Raw genomic sequence first — 25,355 nt, 5'->3', positions numbered from 1 at the left:
AACCTCACACTTGACAGGGCTGAACTCCATCTGCCATTCCTCAGCCCAGCTCTGCATCATATCCAAGTCCCTTTGCAGCCGACAACAGCCCGCCTCACTATCCACAACTCCACCAATCTTCCTCTCATCTTCAAATTTACTGACCCACCTTCGACTCTCTCGTCCAAGTCATTAATAAACATTACAAACAACAGAGGACCCAGAAATGATCCCTGCGGAACTCCACTTGTAACTGGGAAACAGGCTGAATATTTACCATCTACTACCACTCTCTGACTTCGACCGGTTAGCCAGTTTTCTATCCAACTGGCCAAATTTCCAACTATCCCATGCCTCCTGACTTTCTGCATAAGCCTACCATGGGGAACCTTATCAAATGCCTTACTAAAATCCATGTACATTACATACACTGCTCAACCCTCATCCACATGCTTGGTCACCTCCTCAATGAATTCAATAAGACTAGTAAGGCAAGATCTCACAAATCCGTGCTGGCTGTCCCTAATCAAGCAGTGTTTATCCAGATACTCATAAATCCTATCCCTCAGTACCTTTTCCATTACTTTGCCTACCACTGAAGTAAGACTAACTGGCCTGTAATTCCTGGGGTTATCCATATTCCCTTTTTTGAAGAGGGGCACAACATTCGCCACTCTCCAGTCCCCTGGTATCATCCCCGTAGACTGTGAAGATGAAAAGATCATTGCCAACGGCTCTGCCATTTCCTCTCTTGCTTCCCACATAATCCTAGGATATATCCCGTCTGGCCCGGGGGACTTGTCTCTCCTCAAGTTTTTCAAAATGCCCAACAAATCTTCTTTCCTACAAATATCTCTTCTAGCTTACCAGTCCGTTTCATACTCTCCTCATCAACAATACGTTTCCTCCCATTTGTAAATACTGATTAAAAGTACTCATTCAAGACCTCCATTATCTCTTCCGACTCAAAACACAGTCTCCCACTACTGACCTTGATCGGACCTATCCTCGTTCTCGTCATTCTCATGTTTCTCACATTCGCATAAAAGGCCTTGGGGTTATCCTCGATCCTACCCGCCAAAGATTTTTCATGCCCTCTCTTAGCTCTCCTAAACCCTTTGTTCAGCTCCCTCCTGGCTATCCTGTATTCCACTACTGCTCTATCTGAACCTTGTTTCCCCAACCTTGCCTAAGTCTCCTTCTTCCTCCTTATAAGACATTCAACCTCCCTCGTCAACCAACGTTCCCTCACGCGACCATCTCTTTCCTGCCTGACAGGTAATACATATCAAGGACACGTCATATCTGTTCCTTGAAAAAGTTCCACATTTCAATTACATCCTCCCCTGACAGCCTATGCTCCCAACTTATGCTCCTCAGATCCTGTCTTGCAGCATCGTATTTACCCTTCCCCCAATTGTAAAACCTACCCTGTTGCATGCACCACTCTCCCTCCATAACCAAAGTGAATGTCACAGAATTGTGGTCACCATCACCAAAAATGCTCATCCACTAACAGGCTCATCAATTATTCTGGTTCGTTACCGAGTACCAAATCCAATGTGGCCTCCCCTCTGGTCGGACAATCTACATACTGAGTTAGAAAATCTTCCTGCTTACACTGCACATACACCGTCCCGTCCAACCTACTTGATCTAAAGAGCTTCCAATCAATATTTGGGAATTTGAAATCGCCCATGACTACTACCCTGTGGCTTCTGCACCTTTCCAAAATCTGTTTCCCAATCTGTTTCTCCACATCTCTGCTGCAATTGGGGGGCCTATAGTAAACACCCAACAAGGTGACTGCACCTTTCCTAATTCTGACTTCAGCCCATTCTACCTCCAAATGCAGATCCCCCTCCAACTGACTTTCTGCAGCCATTATACCTTTCTAATTAGCAAGGCCACACCCCATCATTTTTTACCACCCTCCCTAATCTTACTGAAACATCTGTAACCAGGAACCTCCAACAACCATTACTGGCCCTCTTCTATCCATGTTTCCGGAATGGCCACAACATCATAATCCCAAGTACCGATCCACGCCTTAAGTTCACCCACCTTATTTCTGATGCTCCTTGCGTTGTAGTATACACACTTGAACCCATCTCTGTGTCCGCAAGTATTCCCTGTCAGTGCTACCTGCTCCACATTCTTGGACATCCTGAAAAACAGGTAAGCTACTTGCTGAACTACAAGTCCGGATCCCATCCCCCTGCCAAATTAGTTTAACCCCCCCGAAGACTGCTAGCAAACATTCCTCCCAGGATAGTGGTGCTCTTCTGGTTCAGGTACAATCCGTCCTGCTTGTACAGGTCCCACCTTCCCAAGAATGCAGTCCAATTGTCCAAATACCTGAAGCACTCCCTCCTACACAATTCTTGCAGCCATGTGTTCAACTGCACTCTCTCACTATTCCTTGCCTCACTGTCACGTGGCACCGGCAACAACCCAGAGATGACGATTCTGTCCGTCCAAGCTTTTAGCTTCCAGCCTAACTCCCTGAGTTCCTGAATGACCTCCCCACCCCTCTTCCTACCAAGGTCGTTGGTGCCAATATGCACCACGACTTCTGGCTTCACACCCTCCCCTAAAGAATTCTGAAAACACGGTACAAGACGTCTTGGACCCTGGCACCCAGGAAGCAACAAACCAACCGAGAGTCTCACCCATGCCCACAGAACCGCCTGTCTGTCCCTCTAACCACAGAGTCTCCTATAACTAGCGATCTCCTCCTCTCCACCTTTCCCTTCTGAGCCTCAGGGCCGGACCTCGTGACAGAAACCCGGTCACTGCAGCTTACTCTTGCTAGGCCGTCCCCCCCAACAGTATTCAAAGCGGTATACTTATTGTTGAGGGGAACGACTGCAGGGGATTCCGGTACTGCCTCCTTCCTCCCCTTCCCAAATCTAACTGTTACCCAGCTACCTCTGTTCTCTGGCGTAACTATGTCCCTGTAGCTTCCATCTATCACTCTCTCAGCCTCTCCAATAATGACTAACATCTGCAGGAGCAAAATTGAATGCATGCTGTCTGGTTGCATAACGTTCTGTTATGGCACCTTTTCTGCTCTGGACATTCAGGAACTACAGAAGATGGTGTACACAGCCCAGACAATCACAGGAACCAACCTCCCATCCATGAACTCCATTTACACCGCTGATCGCTGTGGAATGGCTGCTAATATCATCAAAAAACTTTCCAACTAGGAAATGATCTCCTACAACCTCTGCCATCAGGCCGAAGGTACAGAAACCTGAGGACACGCACGTTATTAGACTGTTGAATGGACTTGCTAACATCAAATAATGCTGATCTTGTTAATATTCCTCTAGCATAATGTACACCCTCTGCAATGTAACCTACATGGCTTTGTCTAAGTCTCCTGATCCGTATGTCCTTACTTACTGAAGTATGCCAACACTGCTCGCAAACGAAGCTTTCATTGAGCTTCGGTACACGTGACAATAAACCATCAAATCGAACGGAGATGCATGCCATCCCTTGAATAGCTGTGGATATTCTATGTCATCTTTAAAACGCCAGTGTTTATGTGGGCCCACTTTCTCAGTTCGGATCTGCCCTGCACGGGTTTACACGAGCATGGAAGACATGGGGCAATTACATCACAATTTGTCGACAAGGGCGCAGAGATCCTGGTGGATGGACTCGTACAGAAGAGAACAATTTTCTTTCCAGTGGAAGCCAAACCAGCAGACCCACCGAGCAAGGTCTGAGCACATCATCCAGTTCAGTGCATTATCTGCGTTCTGAAGAAATGTTCAGCAAAACAGGACAAGCATCCCCGTTCTGCCAGGATAAATGCCACTGTATTTCCTCTGCTCCCTCAAACTCACTGTCTATCTGTTCCAACACCTACCACCGAAGAAGGTTCCTACTCCACCACTCTCACTACTGCATGCATCACATTCCCTTTCTCTCCCTCTTTTCATCCACTATACGACTACACAATTAAAACTTCATGGATGCAGAACTATGGATTGACACCCTCCGGACACCTCATCATCTCCCCGACCTCCACCTACACCAGAACGAAGAACAGTGCAACACACTCCCAGCCCCACTTGCTTTCCTTCCTCCCATAACAGGAGAAACAGCCTCGATAGGGACAGGAAGGGCCAAGCCGGGCGGTAGAGTGTTCGATATTTGTTCCCTAACCCCGCCCCCCGGAAAGGTAGGGACGACCCTGGTACGAGCTTGAGAAGGCCAGGATGACTCATGTGCAGCTTCAGAAACATCAATATCCTAACAACAGGGTATGGAGTAATGTTCAGTGGAGGTTAATTCTCACTTTAAATACACTGTCAGTACCGGTTCCCCCGCCAAACGTACAAGCTGTGGCCCTGATGCCATCTCTCTTTTCTGTCGTGCTGGTACAAATGGAATCTCCACGATCTCGGTGGGCAGGAGAGTTGGCTGACAACACATCGTCTCCACCACCACCCAGTTATGGAGCACAGTGGCTTCCTCCGACACCTCCTTTAAACAGCTCAGATGCTGACACTGATCTGAGACATTTACTACTGTCCAGACTTGTGCTGATATCTTTGCTAATCTGTGCTCATATAGAAACAAGGCCCTCTGCTCCTGAAACCCTTTAATAATTGTTCAGTTGTTCTATTTCAATGTTCTTCCTACCAAAGTGCATTAAGTCTTACTGCTATCCATTGATTCTCATCTTCCATAAACATAATATACTCCACCCTATCACTGTTCTGTTTGGGTTCCACACTGTTCTTGGGCACTTAATATTTCTTCCAGATTTGAATCCATCTGAAAGAATTGGAATTGCCATGGAGTCACAGTACACAGGAACAACTGAAATAATCACACACTCGCCACAGAGAAACAAAGACAACTGACACGCAGCAGACAGAGCAGGAGGAATATTTAGAATATCACGATCGAGAGAATAAATTATTGAAGTTTCCTCATGTCTGCACAAAATGTCAGTGCGCTTATCTGTGTATCTGTATTAGTATCTATTTATCTGTGCATGTGTGAATTTGTCTCTGTGTGTATATTTCTCTGTTGTATCTGTGTGCCTGTATCTGTATCTGTGTGTGCATCTGTGCATCAATACCTTTCTCTGTTTTTATGTATATAGTTGTCTCGGTCTATCTTTGTGTGTAAATTTAACTGTGTGTATCTATGTCTATGTCTGTCTCTGAGTATATCTGAATGTCTCTGATGTCTGCATTCTCTCTACCTACCTGCGTGTGCCGTGGATCTGGCAGCCTCTATGTTGTTTAAAGAATACAATGACCCCCTCTGCTTGGCTCCACCGACTATTGCAGAGAAAGTGGCAGACAGGAACAGTAATGAGGGATTAAGTCTGGAAGGTAGGGGAAGGGCAACAACTCACAGCATCGCCACCCAAACTGACAACAACATCGCAAAACACACACACACACACACACACACACACAAACACATACACGCACACATGCGCGCACATACAAACACACACACCCACACACATGCACATGCATACACACACACACACACACACACACACACACAAACACACACACACACACAGCTGGTTTGGAGACGATTGAAATATGAAAGCGGTTCTCTCAGAGTGCAAAATATTGATCTAGTTAAATGTCTGAGCGCCTTTTGTAACTTGGAAGTGTCTTGTCTTTGATCATTATTCCTGATACTGTGTGTACAAATTAAAAGGTATCTGCACTGCCGTTATATCCGAGCAACTCTGAATGAACAATTTTGCCGAAGGATGAGATAATTTTCGGCCGCATTCTTTAACTTGCAACGTTTCTAATGCACTCTTACACATTTAAGAAAGGATTGAAATGTCTAGAAAGAGATCCAATGGTTGTGGGAATGTGTCAGGAGCACCTTCGGTCCGTATGAAACAAAAGTGCATTGTGACTCCACAGGCAAACAGTCGTGTAATATGTCACAGTATTTGATGTCTTTAAAAAAAAACCAAGATCTGCCACTTTGGCAGAGATATGAGGAGATTAGCAGAGGGTGGCACTGTATACTTCTTATGACAACAAGGATAGAGGGAGAGAGAAGAGCTATGACCCCAATTTCAGTGACCTGGTGCGCAAAACAACAGGGATGCAGAGAGAGTTTGGCATATTTAAAGATAAATGCACAAATGCACACAACACATAAACACAGAGTAATGCACACAGAAATTGACACTGACATGTGAACACAAACACAAGCACAAACTCACAGTCAGAAACAGACAAAATCATGCATTAAAGGGAGAAGTTGGTATGTTTTTCGTTAATAAGCGATCAATGGTGAGTTGGCGAAGGCAGGCGAATAGGGTTCGGAAACATTTCAGCCGTGATCAAACGGCACTGCAGTCTCGATGGGCCGAATGTCCTAATTCTACTCCAATTTCTTTGCCACTTGCGAACTTATGGTATCTGGAGTTGTCTTCCAGTGTGTTCAGTGGAAGCAGAATTGGATACTTATTTGATTGTCGTGGGTTAATGGAAACGTGGACAGGTTTGAGAAGCTGAATGGTCTGTATTTTTTCCTAATTATTACGGCCTTGTGCCACAAAAGTGTGGTGATTGATTTGAGGAGAAACCATTTTAGAGAATAACGGCTTTGCCATTTTATACTGAGAAGGAATGATCCTTTCTTATCAGGTTTGTGAGATCTGTGCGTTTCCTGCCCCGAAACAACTGTAAAGATTGTTTTGTCCATAGAACAACTGGAACCACGATTACTGGGAACAGAGATGAAAGCGAACTTCAGCCAAATAGAATCAGCTATAAGCTTTCTGAATGGTGTAGCAGGTTCGATGTGTGACTACTGTTCCGATCCCATGAGCTGATCACCAACCGCTGAGCACGAAGCAGTTACAGATTTAGACGAAGATCCCATTCAGCTACTCAGGAACATTACGACGAGATGAGAGGAGACCATTCTGCCCCCTCAGGAGTTAGGCAGAAAGGGAATGAGGTATTCACCTCTCTGTGTAATTACACAGCAGAGGACGAGGTTATCCAACCTTTCTCGGCGTCGACAGCAACAAGAGAGCCCTTACTAGCTAATACGAAATGGAAATCAGGGAGAGTTATTTATTTTCAGGTTGGAGTACCTCACCTATCAGTATGAGATTATCACTGATAAAATGCATATAAGTGATTTGGATAAGGGGACTGATAGGATTGGAGCTCAATTTCTTCATTCACGAAGACGTGGAGAGACTGCATTGAGATATAGACAGGGGAGTTTAGAATGCAAACCTTCAGCAGAACTGGCACAATGTGGGTTACGGCAGGTTTGTACTATGATGGAAGGATAAAATAACCGTGAACTACATAAAAAGGGAGATACTACAGACATGGGTGGAACAGAGGGATTTGTGTATTCTGGCACCCGAATCGCATACAAGTTAATCTGCAATTGCAACAAGTGATTTGAATGTATTTGGAATTATATTGTTTCCTGCAAATGTTATAAGTATAGTCATAAAGATGTTTTACTGCATGAATACATGGTATTTCTCAGATCACATCTGATGTATTGGGTATAGTTATGATTCGCTAAACTGAAAAATGTTCGGTTGCTTCAGAAACATTTCAAATATGCTTCACTTTACTTATTTATGGATTGAAGGCCTTAAAGAATAACAGAGTCAAACAGTATGTAAACGGACTCTTCAATCCACTCGTCCGTGATGAACAGAGACCCGATTTTGATCCAGTCCTTTTTACCAGAATGTGGTCCATATCCCTTTAAACCTTTCCTATTCATATGCCCATCCAGCTGCCTTTCAAATGTTGTAATCTTATCAGCCTCCAACACTTCCTGTGGAAACTCCTTTTTTATATGCAGCACCATCTGGGTGAATAAAGATACTCCCCAGCACCCCTTTAAATATTTCCACACTGCCCTCTAGCTTTGGACTGCCTCACGCTAGAAAAAAATGCTTCACACTGTGTCCAGGCCGTTCGTGATTTTAGGACCCTCTACAACGTCATAACGCTTCAGGCTTGAAAATCAGAGATGTTCATATTGAACCAAGTTAGATATAAAAGAGAGTACATCAGATGTTTAGCTGATAGATGTTTCCATTTTCATAGAAGACTAAAAGTAAGGATTTAACTTTAAGAAAATAATGTATTCATTTTAACACTGATATTGTGAAGATATGTATTGTTAAAAAATGATATGAACGTATCCTCAAAGGATAAATCGCTCCTCCGTAGAGTAGGGAGCGTGGATGTGGTCATACAGCCCACAGAATGTTCGAAGCGACCTCACAAGGTCCAGTTTGGTGATCGGATAACATTATGGTTCTTAAAGCTTCGGGATTGAGAAAACGAAATCTGTCTGAGGAATAACAGCTTATTGCTCCTTCTCTTTCATTAGTCCTCCACGATGCAACATGCAAGACCTGAAAACTTGTCAGTCATCTTTATCACCCTTGGAGGATTCCTGTTGAGGATTCATTAGAATCTCTCCACTGTCTGAAGCAAAGGGAATTCAGCCAAATACCAGGAGGCAATCCCATCGCAAGCAGTTTATCTGGGCATAATGCCGTCAGAGTCAGAACAGCATTGAGGACATTCTGCTTTTCTATATGTCATGCGTTTAACAATTATTTCATGAAGAATTGGAGTGGAAGTAAGGCCATTCTGACCAACGAGTCCACTCCGTCAACGAATCTTTGCTGATGGACATTTCAACTCCACTTACATGCACTCTCCCTGCAGCCCTTAATTCCGCGTGAGGTCAAGAATTTATCGAACACTGCCTTGAAAATATTTAGCATCCCGGTCTCAACTGCGCTCTGAGGCCATGAATACCATAGGCCCAACAGTCTCTGGCTGAAGAATTGTCTCCTCCTTTCCATTCTAAATTGACATCCTTTAATTCTGAGGCTTTGCCTCCGGGTCCTAAGCTACCCTCCTAACGGAAACAACTTCCTAATGTCCATCCTTTTTAAGCCAAGCGTTATCTTGTCCGTTGGTATTAAATATCCTCTCAACCTTCTAAACTCTAATGAATACAATCCCAGGATCCTCAACCGTTCATCACATGTTCGGCCAACCATTCCAGTGATCATCTCTGCTGGACACGCTCCACTGCCAGTATGCCCTGTCTGAGGCGTAGGACATAGGAATGGACAGAGTATTCCAACTGGAAACTCACTAGAGGTTTATAACGTCTCAGAAGCACATCGTTATTTTATATTGCAATCCTCTTGAGGTAAATGACAACAAGGTATTCGCTTTCTTAGTTATAGACTCAACCTGCAAGTGAACTTTGAGAGAATCCTGGACTTGCATTCCCAATTCCCTTTGTACTTCCGCTTTATGAATTTTCTCACCGTTTATAAAATAGTCCATGCCTGTGTTCTTTTTTGCCAAAGTGCAATCCCTCTCATTTACTCACATTGAATTTCATCAGCCATTTCCTGGACGACTCTCCTGAACTTTCCAAATCTTTCTGCAGCCTCCCCAACTCTTCCGTACTACCTGCCTGTCCATCTAACTTCGTGTCATCGGCAAGCTTCGCCAGAATGCCGCCTGTCCCTTCATCCAGATATTAATATTTAAAGCGAACAGCTGCAGACCCAACACTGAACCCTGCGGGCATCATTTATTACTGGTTGCCAATACGAAAAAGAGCTATTTAATCACAACTCTCTGACATCTGTCAGAGATTCAATCCTCAAACCATGCCAGGACCTCACCTCGAACACCCTGGGCCCTCACTATAGTCAGTGGTTTCCCGTGTGGCATTATATGAATGGCCTTTTGAAAGTCTACATCGATAACCTCCGCTGGCTTTCCTTCATCCAACCTAGTAAGGAGGTCACAACGGCGCTTTTCTAATTATCTGGTACTTTCCCTGACTCAAGTGATTGTTGAACGATCACAACCAAAGTCTCCACTAATTCATCAGCCACTTCCCTCAGAACTCTAGGGTGTAACACATCGTGTCCAGGAGATTTTTTTTTAGTCCATGCAGCTTTTCTCGTACTTTCTGTTTTATAATGGCGACCATACTTCGCTCTGCCTACAACTCCCTTCAATTGTTGTAACATTACTCATATCATCCTCTGTGAATACTGATGCAATGTATTAAGGTCTTCAGCTATTTCCTTATGTCCCAGCAGTAGCCTTCCTGCATCCATTTGGAGTGGCCCAATGTTTACTTTTGCCTCTCCTTTGTTTCTTCTGTATTGAAATAAATTTTACTATGATCGTTAATGTTACCGGCTAACCTCTCTTCTTATTTGATAATCTCCTTCCTTGTCTTCCTGTTTGTTATCCTTGTTTGTTGTTGTAGTCTTCCCCATCTGCTGATTGCCCAGTGTTCTTGTCCAATTTGTAGGCTCTCTATTTTTCTTTGATACATTTCCTGACTTCCTTTCTCAGCCATGGCTGTCTACAACGCCTACCCTCGATAATCCTTGTTTTCTTTGGGATGAACACCTGTATTATGTCCTCAATTAGACAAAGAAACTTCTGCCATGTTTGCTGTACTGTCTTCCTCGTTCGGCTCTGTTTCCAGTCGATTTCCGTCAGTTCCACTCTCATGCACCTGTAATTGCCCTCGTTAACTGTAACACATTTACTTCCGATTTTGCCTTTTCTCTTTAAAACTGCAGACTGAACTCTACCATATTATGAGCGCTGCATCTGCAGTGTTCCCTTACTTTCTGATCTTTTATGAAGTCTGACTCATTGCATAGCACTTGGTCCAGAATAGCCAGCTCCCTTATGGGCACCATCACAAGCTGTTCCAAAAATCCATGCTGTAAACATTCCATGAATTTCTTTTCTTTGGATCCGCCTGCAACATTATTCACCCAGATGAAAGGGAGGACTGCAGATGCTGGAGATCAGAGTCTAGATAAGAGTGGTGCTGGAAAAGCACAGCAGATAAGGCAGCATCCGAGGGGCAGGAAAATCACACTTTTGCAAGAAACGTCGATTTTCTTGCTCCTTGGATGCTGCCTGACCTGCTGTGCTTTTGCAGCAGCACTCCCATCTCGACATGATTCATCCAGTCCACCTACATATTGAAGTCCCCCATGATCACCGTGACCTTGTCGTTATGACATATTCGATCTGTTTTCTTGTATATCTTGCCCTCCTGGTCCTGACCACTGATCTGAGGCCTGCACATAACTTGCATTTTTTTGCATTTGTGGTTCCTCATCTCCACATAACAGACGCCATATCACCTGCGCCAAAGACGTTCAGTGCCAGATATTGATTTTTTTTTACCAAACAAGGCAACTACCTCATTGTCTTTTCGATAATTTGTAAATCCATCGATGATTAGATTAGATTATACTACTTAAAGTGTGAAAACAGGCCCTTCGGACCAACAAGTCCACACCATCCCTCCGAAGAGCAACACATCCAGACCCATTCCCCTACATTTACCCCTTCACCTAACACTACAGGCAAGTTAGCATGGCCAACTCATTTAACCTGTATATCTTTGAACTGTGGAGGAAAACCGGAGCACCCAGACGAAACCCACACAGACACCGTTGAGAAGGTGCAAACTCCACACAGACAGTTGCCTGAGGCGTTAATTGAACCCGGGACTCTGACGCTGTTAGCTCAAATTACAATCAGATCACCTACAATCTTATTATCTAGAGCAGCAGCGGCAAAGTGTCCAGTGACCCACTCTGTCCAGTATCCAACTGTTCCATTCGGCAACTCATATCTGCCGCAGAGGTGGAGGGCACTTGATTTGGATACCTGATGTGCAGAAACAGAGGTGAAATTTCAGGCCTTGAAGAGCTTTTTCTCATGGTTTGAGCTGGTTTGCAAAATACATTTCGCATGAGAATGTGGTTGCCAATGTGAAACAGTCAGAACCTGATCCATCCGCTCAAACAACATGGAGCCCTACACAGGTAAGTGAAGTATTGGGAGTCACATCTCTTCAAAGAAAGAAATGCATTTTTTCACGTCATGCTTTTTTTCTTGAATGTGAGAACTGTGAGTCCATAAACCTCAGGTTACAGTGCAATCGCCTCTTACACTCTCATGGTGCTACATGTTAAACACTCATTTCGTTCACACTCTCCTCTTCACTGTCTTGCGGCAAGGAGATCATTCCTCATAAAGGAGAGAAAATGTGAAAAACATGCGGCAAATGCTGCTTCAACAACATTCTACAATGCCAAGGTGATGTTTCTTTTTCCGACTGTACTTGAATCATTTCGCAATTAAGAATTTGTGATGCCCTGCATGAATTCTGTTAGTGACACATGACCAAGGACATCCGGGTTCCTTTCTGCCAAGAGCACTTCTTAACTTCTCACCTTCTAATAAATAAATTTGAAAAGAATGGAAAATATTTTCCACATTCAACTCACTTCGTTGCCTTGTGAATGGCTGTGTTCCAAGCACAGATACATGTGATACCTCATGAGCAATGTTCTTTAGTACAAAGCAGGACCCTTCCCTCTGTGTTCTCCCCATTATCCAATTCTCAGTCCATTAGTATCTTCAACCTTTAACACAAGAACTCTAACTTTCCTCACTCACTTGAGTGCAATAACATGAAATGTGTTCTGAAAATCCGATTCCAACTGGTTCCCATTTTTAAATGTCACAACCAACATCCGTCAGCAGATTTACAAAAGACAATTCCCCTTTGCTGAATCTCTTCTGATTCGAAAAATCACATTATTATTATCCAAGTGTCTTGTTCTCACCTTACTTCCAAAATACTAATATTTTCCTGACAGCTGACATGAAGCTTTCCACTATATCGTGTTCTGTTATCCCTGTCCATCCTGTCCATTATGTGTGGTCACAATAGTTGCTTTCCAGTCCGCAGGATCCTGTCCAGAACGGAAAAGCTTGTTAGCACTTTGCCCTCGCTCATTACTCAGGAATGTGGCTCATAGAACCATGGAGTTGACTGGACAGACACTTGACCCATCATGTCTGAACTTGCTCCTAAAGGAGCTCTCTAGCGAGCCCATTTCTCCAGCCCTCTCTGCGTAATCCTTGAAATTCATCACTTACCTGATGCAGCAACGTACAAACCTTCAATACATGGAGGTTTTCAAATAATTTCTGTTTAATGACTCTAATTGCCTGCCCTCCCACCATCATTTTCACGGGTCGTCTTGTTCTCTAATATTTCGGGCAGATTTCCTGTTCCTTTCTCTACGGAGACAGAAACAATGTATACACCACGTCAGAATGAGATCGCCTCTGACACCTCGTGATTACGTCAGGGGACGGAACTCAGGATCATGATAGGTGAGTGAGTCACTCCTGGCCGGAATGTTCTAGATTTATACAAGTTAACGACATGGCCTGTGTCATTACAGTCCTGTCCCTGGTGTGAGAGTGCAGGTTATGTTCAACGAGGTGACACACTTCGGTGAAATTCTCGTTGTTGCATCAAAGTGGATTCACACATTGAAATTAGAAAAAGTACACTGGTCCAGGAAAATATTCCCGAACATCCTGCAGCGGATAGTGCAGTACCCTGTTCCTCACAGTTTGCACAGCCCCCTTCTATGCAGACTCTGCTACATTTGTTAGCCATGTAGCAGACCCAGATAAACAGTAAATGCAGTCCCTACACGTTATGCAAAGTGGGGTCACCAGATTCTGAGGTACCTTGTTGGAATGCAGAAACTGACAACTCAACCCCGAGAAAAAAAAACATCCACACAACATCACTGGCTTACCAGTGAGAGGAGCAAGTCAAATCCCTGTGTACATGGTACATACAGTCACTGTTGAAAATGTCTTCCTCTCTTCAGTTGCTTTTCCTGGCTGAGCAACCGTTTCATCTCTGCACAGTCCTAGTGACCTCAAATATTAACAGTAACGCTCTCAATATAACTAGTTGACAGTGTAACGGCACAATTTATTTGACCCACAGTCACGATAACAGTAACACCACTAATGTCGATGGAGAAGATTGGAAATGCTGGGGAGACGATGTTGTACATATTGCTTTGAGGCTATTAATCCACGGATCCAAGAACTGGACGCTGGATTAAAACCTCACCACGGCAGATGATGGCATTTCAATTCAATGGAACATTTGGAATTAAGAATGTTATGAAACTATGAAATCATCAGAAATTCTCAGTTAAATAAAAAGTACGACTGGGCTAACTAATGTCCTTCACGGAAGGGCACCTGCCATCATCACCTGGTCTGGACTACATATGACTCGAGACCCACAGAAATATGGTTAACGCGCCATTGCCCACTGAAATTGACAAGCAACTCAGTTATTTAAGTCGCTATGATGTGTCATAATAAATGGATGTACCGAGGCCCTGGCAATGTATAGCACTTCGAATGCAGTCGTTCAACAAGGCAGCTCACCAACACCTTCTCAAGTGCAACGAGAAAAGGGAAATAAATGCTGGTCCACCCAGGTCCACCCATATCCCATTAATGAATAAAAGAAAATGACCACACTCAGGGAAAAGAGACAGAGGGGACACGACTCATTTTATACAGGATCTCGAATATACACAGGCATGATATTCAGGGATTTGAGAAAAGGTGAAAAATATATTGGACTAGCCACACATGTTTTTTCCCTCCAAGCTGATGATCAACAATCCCCTGGTTTGCTTCTTTTTCTATCTATCTTTCTCTTTTTTCTTCATCGACTTAACTCATTCCTCTCGTTCAAAATGGTCGCCCCTATCACCATAATCACTCGCACTATTTGCCAGCTGTTTTAATTTCCGATGTACATTCAATGGACTTAATCTGCAAACGGTACTTTTCTCACGAGAGCCTGCCAAACCTGCTTGGTTGCACCAGAACTTACTATTTCTTTCAGGTTCAGGTCTCTTGTGTCATTCTTTGTTTGCTGTTAACATTAATTTTGTTATTACATGGGATCATGACATCTCTACCAACGGCATCATTTAATAACCAACGCTTTTTGCCCTTGACTGTGAGGCCAATCCAAAAGGCACGAGAGAGGCAAGCACATTGTTATGGATTTAAAGTGAAATTTTGTCCAGACCAGATAATACGTTCGATTTTTCAGGACAGTACATCAGTGAAACAGATCGGTTTTTAGACAACTGCTGGTGGTCTGATGATTGCTATGAGTTAAATTTGCATTTATGATATTTCCTATAATTTGAATTTAAGTTTTATCAATAGCTGTAGTAAGATTTTAAAGAGTCACTTTAGTATAATAACCTATACCTTTGAATTAACCATTTAGCAACTGTACTACTCTGACATAGTGTAACTTTTACGAAGTTACTTTAGAAGCAAGAAAAAAAATTGTGATGGAAATACTTGTCAATATAACAGTGGCTGGTAGTGAGTGGGATTCGTAAAGTCGGAACTTTATGACGTCGTACACAATGGTTTCTTCAGCAATAGCACTGAAAAAAAGGCATTGAGACAGAGATTCATAGAGATGTGCAGCATGAAACAGGCCCTTCAGTCCAATTCATCCATGCCGACCAGATATCCCAACCTAATCTAGTACCGCTTGCCAGCAGTTGGCCCATCTCCCTCGAAACACTAACTATTATATAACCAAGCAAATGCCTTCTCAATGTGCAATTGTACCAGCCTCCACCACTTCCTCTGGCAGCTCATTCTATACATGCACCACCGTTCTATACCTTTGCCACATTACCTCAAACCTAATCTCTCAAGTTCTGGACTCCCCATCCCAAGGAAAATACTTTGTCTACTTATCTTATCCATGCCACTCATGGTTTTATAAACCTCTATATGATAACAACTGAGGCTCCGAGTACCCTGAAAAACATATCCAGCCTATTCAACATCTCCCTTTGAATGAAATCCTTCCATCATTGCAACATCCTTGAAAGTATTTTCTGAAATCTTTCGAGTTTCAGAATACCCTTCCAACAGGAAGGAGACCAGAATTGCACGCAATATTTCAAAAGTGGCCTAGGTAAGTCCTGTACCTCTCCAACATTACCAACCAACTCCTATACTCGATGTCCTTACCAATAAAGGAAAGCATACCAAAAGCCTTCTTTACTATCGTTCTGCGACTCTACTTTCATGGAACCATGAACCTGCACTGCATGGTCTCCTTATTCAACAACACTCCCGAGGAACGTACCATTAATTGAATAGTTCCTGTCTGGACTTGCTTTTCCAAAATGCAACACCTCGCAATTATTGAAACTAAACTCCATCTGCCACACCTTAGCCCGTTGGTTCATCTTATCAAGATCCCGTTGTAATCTGACATATTTTTTTTTCTGTCCACCACACCTCCAATTTTGATATAATCTGAAAACTTACTAACTAAACTTTTACTTAACATGCAAATCACTTATATGAATGACAAGATGTAGTGGACCCAGAACCGATCCTTGTGACACTCCACTGGTCATAGACCTCCATTGGAAAAACAATTCTCCAATACTCCACTATTTCTTCGACCTTCTAACCAGTTTTAAATCCAAATATCTTGTTCTCCTTGTATACCCCGCGACCTAACGATGCTAGCCAGTCTTCCCCGGGGAACCTTGTCGAATGACTTGCTGAAATCAAGACTGAGTTGGACGCTGTGGATATGGTGGAACTGGCAGTGAACAACTTTTGTAATGGAGAGAATAATAAGAAAACAAAATCCATCGAGGTTATGAGCAGTTCTGTTCTCGGATGTGAAATTCGTGGAACATGAATTGAGATTGTGTTTGAAACTAAAGACGTTTGTTTCAGAATTGTCAATTTTACATTTGGTTTATGAAATTGATAAAAGAACAGACATAGTAAGTCTTACCTGGTAGGCCAACAATAGCCAAAATGGTTTTGGCCTGAATTATCATCAGTACACCTAATATCCGATATGGCAGTTATTCCCAATTCCAGGAAGCATAGAAAAGACTCAAGAATAAACTCCTGTCCATTGCTGGATCATTCCAGTCTATTGCTCTTAGATTCTGAATCATAGTTTGAACTTTCAAGTCTATTGTTCTTAGATACTGAACTGTCCTCTCCATGTCTCTGCAGATTCTGATCCCTGTTATTGATGGAGGTGATGCATCTGCTGCTACAATGGGATAATGCATTGAAAGAACCACTTATTAATAAGAGAGGGAAAGCCTCCAGTGGCATATTTAGAATCCACGGACATTGACATCAAGCACAGTCACTGAACAAACAGCTCTAGTTTATGGCTTTCAATACAACACTTTCAATTCCCAATAATAACTGGACTTGTTTGCATGGTGTCATCATTGTCTATCGTCTTTCTTCCCAACACCAATTGTTCTAACGAAGCCAGTGTTAAAGTTGAATGATGGATGATTTAATGTCGCAGGCTGGATGATTTTGTTGGGTTATCCTTGTACAATGCTGTAACCATTTTCCCCCTGCCCCCCAGAAATGCACGATGAAGATATTGTCACTGTGCTGATGTCGGCTGAACTAGAACACCGACAAGCAATTAATTTTCACTGGGCATTTTTGCCCTGAACAACGAGATTAAGCATTGTTTTGTCTGGACGTTCCTGGCATTGCTCTAAAAAGACAAATTTGAATCTTCAACGCACCAAGTACTACACCGAACTTTTAAAAATGATTTGACAAACATTGCATTTTATTGGATTGAAACAGTAAATTTACTTTTCTTTACTTGAATCTAAAACGAAACGAGATATGTACAATGAAATTGTTCATTAAAACCTATGGATTAATGAGCCAGGGACAGAATGAATATTATATTGACGGAATAGAGTCAGTGGACACGGAGTTCAATCGTAATCCCAAATCACCAGAATTTGACATTCCCATTGACGAACAGATTGAAATATAATGTAGAGCAAGGAAAAATACATTTAGGAGATGGATTATCGATCGACAATATAAAAAGGACAGAATAAGTTCAAATATGATCTAGGGAAATAATTTTGAATCTGCACTGTTTAGTTGTAGGGTATACAGGTTGATAAGTTTATCCAGAACTGGACGTGATATTCTGAATTAAACATCAACACAGATAACAATACGTGTAGGAGTACAGGAACATTACAACAAAGTAACAACAGAAATGTAGCTCTTCCGAAACTGGTGCAGAGATGATAGGCTGAGTGATCATCATCTTTGCTGTGATTATCATATGGTTTGGATTAAAGCTTTCAGTGCCTGAGGAGAAAACACTTGTTCAGAAAAGGATAAAACATGTGTTATCATCAATCAACTATTCAAGGAACGTTCTTCCAAGAAATGCAACAGCCCCTAAAATACATTGTCAAATGAAATCGATTTCCCGAGACTCATGCATGCAAGGGGATCGAGGAAAAAAGGTTTTGTTGTGGAACTTAAAGAAGAAAAAGACTTCAGTGCAATACAATAACAGAACAGCTCCAATGGGAAAAAGAGTGGACCATATTGTGTAATTGCCAGCAAATCCAACCGAGAATTGTCAAGACAAGGAAAATTCTAGGGACAGTGGAAATCTGAAACGAAAACAGAGAAAGTTGAGAGAAGCACAGTTGATGAGGCTACATCTGGAGACAAATTCAGAGTTAAAATACCGAGTATTATCTAAATGTATTCCGAAAAAGTCACACGGAACTCAAAAAGTTAATTTTCTTTCTCTCTGCTCTGAAGCTGCCAATCTGTTGAGTTTCTCTCTAACATTTTGCAGTTCAATCGTTAGAGGAACTGACAGAGATTCTCTGATCGCGAACGGGATTGCCCGAAGGTATGTTGCCTCCCAGGTGTCAGGATGCACGATGTTGCTAATCGATTCTACATGATTCTGAAGGGAGAGGATGAGCTGCAAAACATTTTCATGTATATTCGTAACAATTACATAAGTAGGAAAGTGGATCAGGATCTAAATAGTGATTTCAGGGATTTAGATTGGAAGCAACACAAGCAGAGCAATAATCTCAAGATTACTACCAGTGCCGCAAGCTACAGAGTCGAAGAAGAGGGAGTGAATGCAACTAAACGTGCAGATGATTTGGTGGTACAAGAGGCAGTTCTTCAGAGATGTTTATCATTGGGATACCTTCTGGGGAAGTTGGGACCTGTACATAAACGAAGGATTGCACAGAATCTGGAGAGGAACGAATGTCCCAGGTGCCAGATTTCTTTAAATGAAGAAATGGTGGGTTCGTGCGTTTGCCTTGGCACAAACGTTGGTACTGTTGTAGATATTGTCGAGCGCTGTTGCAGGCGACAACATACCATTGATAGGTTGCAGAACTGGTCTGACATGTGCCAGATGTAGCTTCATCTGAATAAATGAGCAGTGACACATTTTGGAAACTCGAATTGGAACGCTGAATACAGGGTTATAAACATGACTCTGGCCAGTGTGGATGCACAAAGGTCCCTCAAGTTTGCCATCCAAGTCAATAGGGTTGTTGAGAAAGTATACACTGTTTGGCTTTAATTCATAGGGGGATTGAGATCAAGAGCCACGATGTTTCGCTGCAGTTCCATAAAATACTGGCAAGACCACACTTGGAATATCGTGTCCAGTTCTGGTAGCCTCATTGTTGATGATGTAGACAGGTAAAAGAGAAGAATTACAAGGCTGCTGCCGAAGTGAACTCAGACTCGACACACTGTAGAGAAAAAGGAAGAGAGGTGACTTGATAGAAGTGTACAAAATAATGAGAGGCATAGATTGTGTCGATAGCCAGAGAGAAAAAGTATTATAATTTTAAGATGACTGGAGGAGGATATAGAGGAGATGTCAGACATATGTTCTTCACACAGAGAGCGTTGGGTGCGTGGTCGTAGAGTCAGAGACACTAAGGAGAGTTAAGCAACTACTGTGTAAGCACATAGTTGGCAGTAAGTCGAGGGGTGTGTAGGTTAGGTTGATATTAGATTAAGATGAATGCTTGGCACAACAGCGTGGGCCAAAATGCTGTCCTGCTCTATGTGCGATGTCCTATGTTTGACATAGACACAGGCATAGAGCATTTCAGCGCAGTCCAGGCTGTTTAGGCCTCAATGTTGAGCCGACCTGTGAAACAAATACGAAGCGCATCCAATTTACCCGATTCCAGGTACATCGTATGTCTACCCAATGACAATTTAAATGCCATTAATATTGACGAGTCTACTGCTGTTCCACACCCTTACTACTCTCTGAGTAAACAAACTACCTCCGACATCTGTTCTCTATCTATGACCCCTTAATTAAAAGTTGTATTCCTTCGTGCTAACCGTCGCCTACAGAGGGAAAAAAACCTATCACTATCCACCATATCTAACTCGCTGATTATCTCATATGTCTCTATTAAGTCAGCACTCCGCCTTCTTGTCTCTTACCTAAACAGCCTCAAGTTCCTCAGCCATTTCTCGTAAGACTTTCCCTCCAAAGCAGGCAATATCTGAGTAATTTCCTCTGAACCCTTTGCAAAGCTTTCACTTCTTCCAATAATGCTGTGACCCGAAATGTTCGCAAATCTCCAAGTGCAGCCACACCAGTGTTTTCTACAGCTGCAGCATGACCTCATCGTTCTGAACCTCAGTCGCTCTATGAATGAAAGCTAACACACTGTATGCCATCTGAACAACCTTATCAACCTTTTTGGCAACTGTCAGGTATATATGCATATGCACAACGAAATCTCTCTTCTTATCTACATTACCAAGAATCTGACCATTAGACAATATTCTGCATTCCTTATCCTCCTTCCAAAGTGAATTACCTCATACATTTCTGCATTAAACCCCATTTGCCACCTCTCAGCTCCGCTCTGCAGCTCATCTATGTCCCCTGTAACCTACAAAATCCTTCGGCACTATTCACAATTCTATCGACCTTACTCTCATCTGCAATTTAATTTCACATCCTTTTTCGCACTCATCCAGGTCATTCATTAAAAATGACAAACAGCAGTAGATCCAAAACTAATAGTTGTCACTAAACTCCAGGATGAACATTTCCCATCGCCCACCACGGTCTATCTTATTTCAGCCAGCCAGTTTCTGATCCAAATCACTAAGTCATCCTCAATCTGGTGACTTCGTATTTTGTGAAATAGCCTGCTATGTGAAAGCTTGTCAAACGCTTTACTGAAATCGATATACACCATATTATTTTCTTTACTCTCATCCAACTGGTTGTTCACGGACACCAAGAACTTAATAACGTGTGTGAGGCACGACGTACAATTCACAAAACTGTGGTCACTAGGCCAAACCAACGTTTTCCTTTCTGGATGGTTATGAATCCAACCTCTTATAACTTTTTTCAAAAAACTTTACCCATAATTGAAGTAAGGTTCCCTGGCCTGTAAAAAAAAAGATTAGTTTTCAGTCCCCTACTTGAACAATAAAACAATATTTGCTATTCTCCAGTCTTCTGGCACTATCCGTGTAGACAATGACTACATAAAGATAATAGCCAAAGGCTCAACAATCCCCCCCATGGCTTCCCAGAGAATCCTAGGATAAATCCCATCTGGCCGAGGGTACTTTTTTTATGTATTTCCAGAATTGCTGACGCCTCCTCCTTGTTACATTCAACCCCATCTTGTCTAATAGCCTGTAGCTCAATATTCTCCCTGACGAAATTGTCTTTTTCTAGTGTGAATACTGACGAAAAGTAATCATTTAGAGCTTCCCCGATCTCCTATGATCCCACTCCGTACTTCCCTCTACGATCTTTGATTGGCCCTAATCTTACTCTATTTATGCTTTTATCCCTGACATAATTTTATAAGCATTCAGGCTTTTGTTGATCGTATCCGCGAAGGGCCACTCATGTCTCTTCCTGGCTCTTCTTAGCACTCCCTTTAGTGTTTTCCTGGCTGATTTGTGACTCTCAAGAGTCCTAACTGAGCCTTTGCATCTCATCCTCACGTAAGCCTTCTATTTCATCTTGACAGTAGATTCGTCTTCCTCATTCAACCGCGCTCGTAAACGTTCTCCCTGCCTGACTGCTATGTAAAGTTCAAGGACACCGCAGTCCATCTTCCTTGAATAAGCTCAACATTTCGGTTGTGCCCATATCCTGCAGTTTCTGCCCCATCCTATGCGTTCTAAATCTTGCCAGTCGCAGCGCGTATGTTTTATGTCTTTTTCCGTTTGAACTGTGGCAAAAAAACTGAACTGCAACAACGAATCTACTGTTTCAGATATCTCTCAAGTATTTCGATATGAACATTAAATGATAAATTACAAGCTTTCTGTATGAAAGATCCTTAATAATGTTGTATTGTTATGACTTGCCATGAAAATGTTGAACGCAATGGCACTGACGAAACACCTCCAAAATTAACAGATGGAAAGTAATAGGGAATCTTATCTGAATGTCTTCTAACATTGTCGGAGTCACCCGCAACCAGAATGTCCTACCTTCCTGCGACATTTGACCAAACAGTGAAAACATGAATGAACTTGGGATTTTTAAGAGGCCATATTCATCCATGGGTTTTGGAAGGCAACGTCAAGGGCAAAGTTTATTTGTCATCCCCAGGAGCAGTGGAGCTGTTGAAAGCCTTCTTGAAACTTTTGCTGTCCAAGTGTTGCGCATACACACAAACACACACACACACATACACACAAACACACATATACACACACACACACACACACACTCACTCACACACACACACACACACACACACACACACACATCTGTTTGAAATGGGTTCCAAGATTGTTTTTAACAAACAATCGTGAAAGAAAAGATAATTCATCCTTTTTCATGTCGCATGTAACTTGGAAGATTACTTAGAGAGATTGGGTTTTCCAATGTTTAGTCGAGGACATTACACATGCAGATTTTTCTCCTGGATCCATTGACCTCAGTTTTTTTGTTCCGGATCTTTGATACCACACTCAGCCACTTACTGCATTGATGGCAAGGGAACGCAATCTGATCTCACTTCAAGAGACACTGGAACATCAGTTGAGACAATAAAAAGCAGAAGGACTGAAGATGGTTTGCATGAACAATGTGCTCACTATTCTCACACATTCAAAAGAAGATCGACAAATGGCCTTCCGATTCTCTCAGGATAGGTTTGTTCTATCTGTAATGAGGCTGTTTGATTAAGTGGAGTGACAAGGGACAGAAAGAAGTTCTAATTTGTAGCATGGGGAACAAAACCATCCCATTCACGGTGCATCAGACAGTGGTAAACATAATCTATTGGATGTTCCTAATGGACACTGACCATTCCAATCTCAACATTCCCTGATGGCCATTAGTGACACTCAAATTAGAAACATTCATCAGCCTAGTTGGAGACTGAAAAGGGAAAGAGAGGGTCAAGTGGACTGGGAGTAACAGTGGAAATGATGTAACATACAATGGGAGAGGCAGACGAGGAGTGTGAAGGGAGACGGCCAGTGCAGGGTTTGTAGCAGCAGAAAGGACAGTGCAAAGGGATTAGGAGTGTGAGGGAAGAATTGGAAGAAGGAGGAAGAATGACAATTCAAGTGTGAGTGACAGGGAAACGTGAGTGTGAGTTCAAAAGAGTGATTGATGGCCAATCAAACATCAATGATTCGGAAAATTGGGATCTGTTTTCCATTGATAATTGAAAACTGATGTATTTCTTTTCCCAACATTTGAATCCTGTTCATATCATAATTCTTTTGCATTGCTGGATCTAAATGAAGTGCAGACGCCATACTTCTCCCCCCAAAGTGCGTTGCCTCATCATTTTTTAACTTCTTTTCAATATGAAGAACAATGGACAAGTGTTCTAACAATTTGGTTCCAACTCAGGGTAGACATTAGATTTTAGTTTGAGCTCCTACAGTGTGTTTATAATGTAGACTGTAATTGAATATTTATCCTCATTACTCTGGATCTTTCGAAAAACGTAATGAATGAGTATGCAAATGAAACCGTCCTTCAGCTGGAAATATTGCAGCGAATGTATCAAAGAATGTCTACATAAAATGGAAAAGTGCCAAAACCTAGTCAAATACTGATGTCATACAAGCTTTCTGAATAAAGAATGCAGATGGGGCAAAGCATGAAAAGGAGAATTCAGGTCCAAGTCCAAATAAATATTTGTGGCTGTCTCATAAAAGATTCCAACAGAATCACATTGTTAATTCGGGATTATATGAAAACAAATTAACAGAATACAATTAAGTATTCATTTTTTGAAAATAACATCCGGAGAGCATCTAAAAAAATCAACGTTTGTTTGCGATGTTCATAAATTACAATTAGACATATGTATATTGTTACGTGGCCTGAAACAAGTGCAGTGAAATGGTTGCAATTCCACCGCTTATAGTGTCATCCTTCGTCTAGGATACCGAGGTGCAGATTCATTAGTAATTGTTACGGAATGGAAAGAGTGAAAAATAAAGTTAAACATAGGAATACAAAATTTTGAAAATGTGTTGGAATTACTCCAAAAATCTCGCATTGAAAGAAGTTTAGGAAATGATGAAAAGAATATTTGGGATTTGATTATGGGGCACAATTACTAATTTTCTGGAAGATACAAATTAAAGCCTGGTGGGTGACAATGGAATTGATTGGGTGGCTGCAGCCCTCTGAATACTTTTATTTTAAAATTAATCTGTTGGGGTACAACCTCGTGCTGTGTGATTCTTAACTTTGTCTGGAGTTCACTGTCAAGGAATGCGGTTGAGTTCGGTCACCACAGAAACTTTGTAAAGCAGTTGGTCAACACTTGGCGTTGCCGGCTCGATGACCTTGATCTCGAATATGTGATTCTGAGTGGTGGCAGTTATGAAAGCGGTGATATAGTCGGAAGCTCTAGTCAATGGAATTTATTGGGTGGGTGCAGCCCTCTGAAAGCTTTACTTTAAAAATAATCTGTTGCGTTACAACCTGGTGCTGTGTGATTTTTAACTTTGTCTCATTCCGCACACAAGGAGCACGCCTGTACATCCCTCAAACAAACCCCAGACTTTGGCCATCCCATCCATCAATGGTCACTGAACACCAAGAGCTGCAGCTGGGATAAATGGAGAAACGCAGGGATTAGGAGCAGCTGTGGACACTTCGGCCCTTTGACTGTTTCCTTTTTGAATCTGTTGATCTAATCTGCCTCCCCTCTGGTGGCAGTGAGTTCTACAGATTCATAATCTTCGAAGAGAATTAGTTTTTTTTCCATGTCAGTTTAGAACCTATCTCCTCTGACTCTCTACCTATGAGCTCTTGGATGACACTATCCCAGGAGGGGAACATCTTTCCCACATTCACCTTATCAATCCCCTACAGCATTTCAGACATCTCAATCAGATCTCTTATTCATTCGTCTGAACTCCAGAAAGCACAAGTCCAAGATTCTCAACTTCTTCCTCTAAAAAAACCCTTTAGTGCGAGGAATCCACCTGGTGAACATTCACTGAACGGCAAACAATTCCGCCACATCCTTTCTCAAGGATGGAATCCAAATCTGG

Source organism: Chiloscyllium punctatum, chromosome 43 (assembly GCF_047496795.1).
Source record: "Chiloscyllium punctatum isolate Juve2018m chromosome 43, sChiPun1.3, whole genome shotgun sequence".
Lineage (NCBI taxonomy): Eukaryota > Metazoa > Chordata > Chondrichthyes > Orectolobiformes > Hemiscylliidae > Chiloscyllium > Chiloscyllium punctatum.
Note: the sequence above shows the minus strand (reverse complement) of the source record.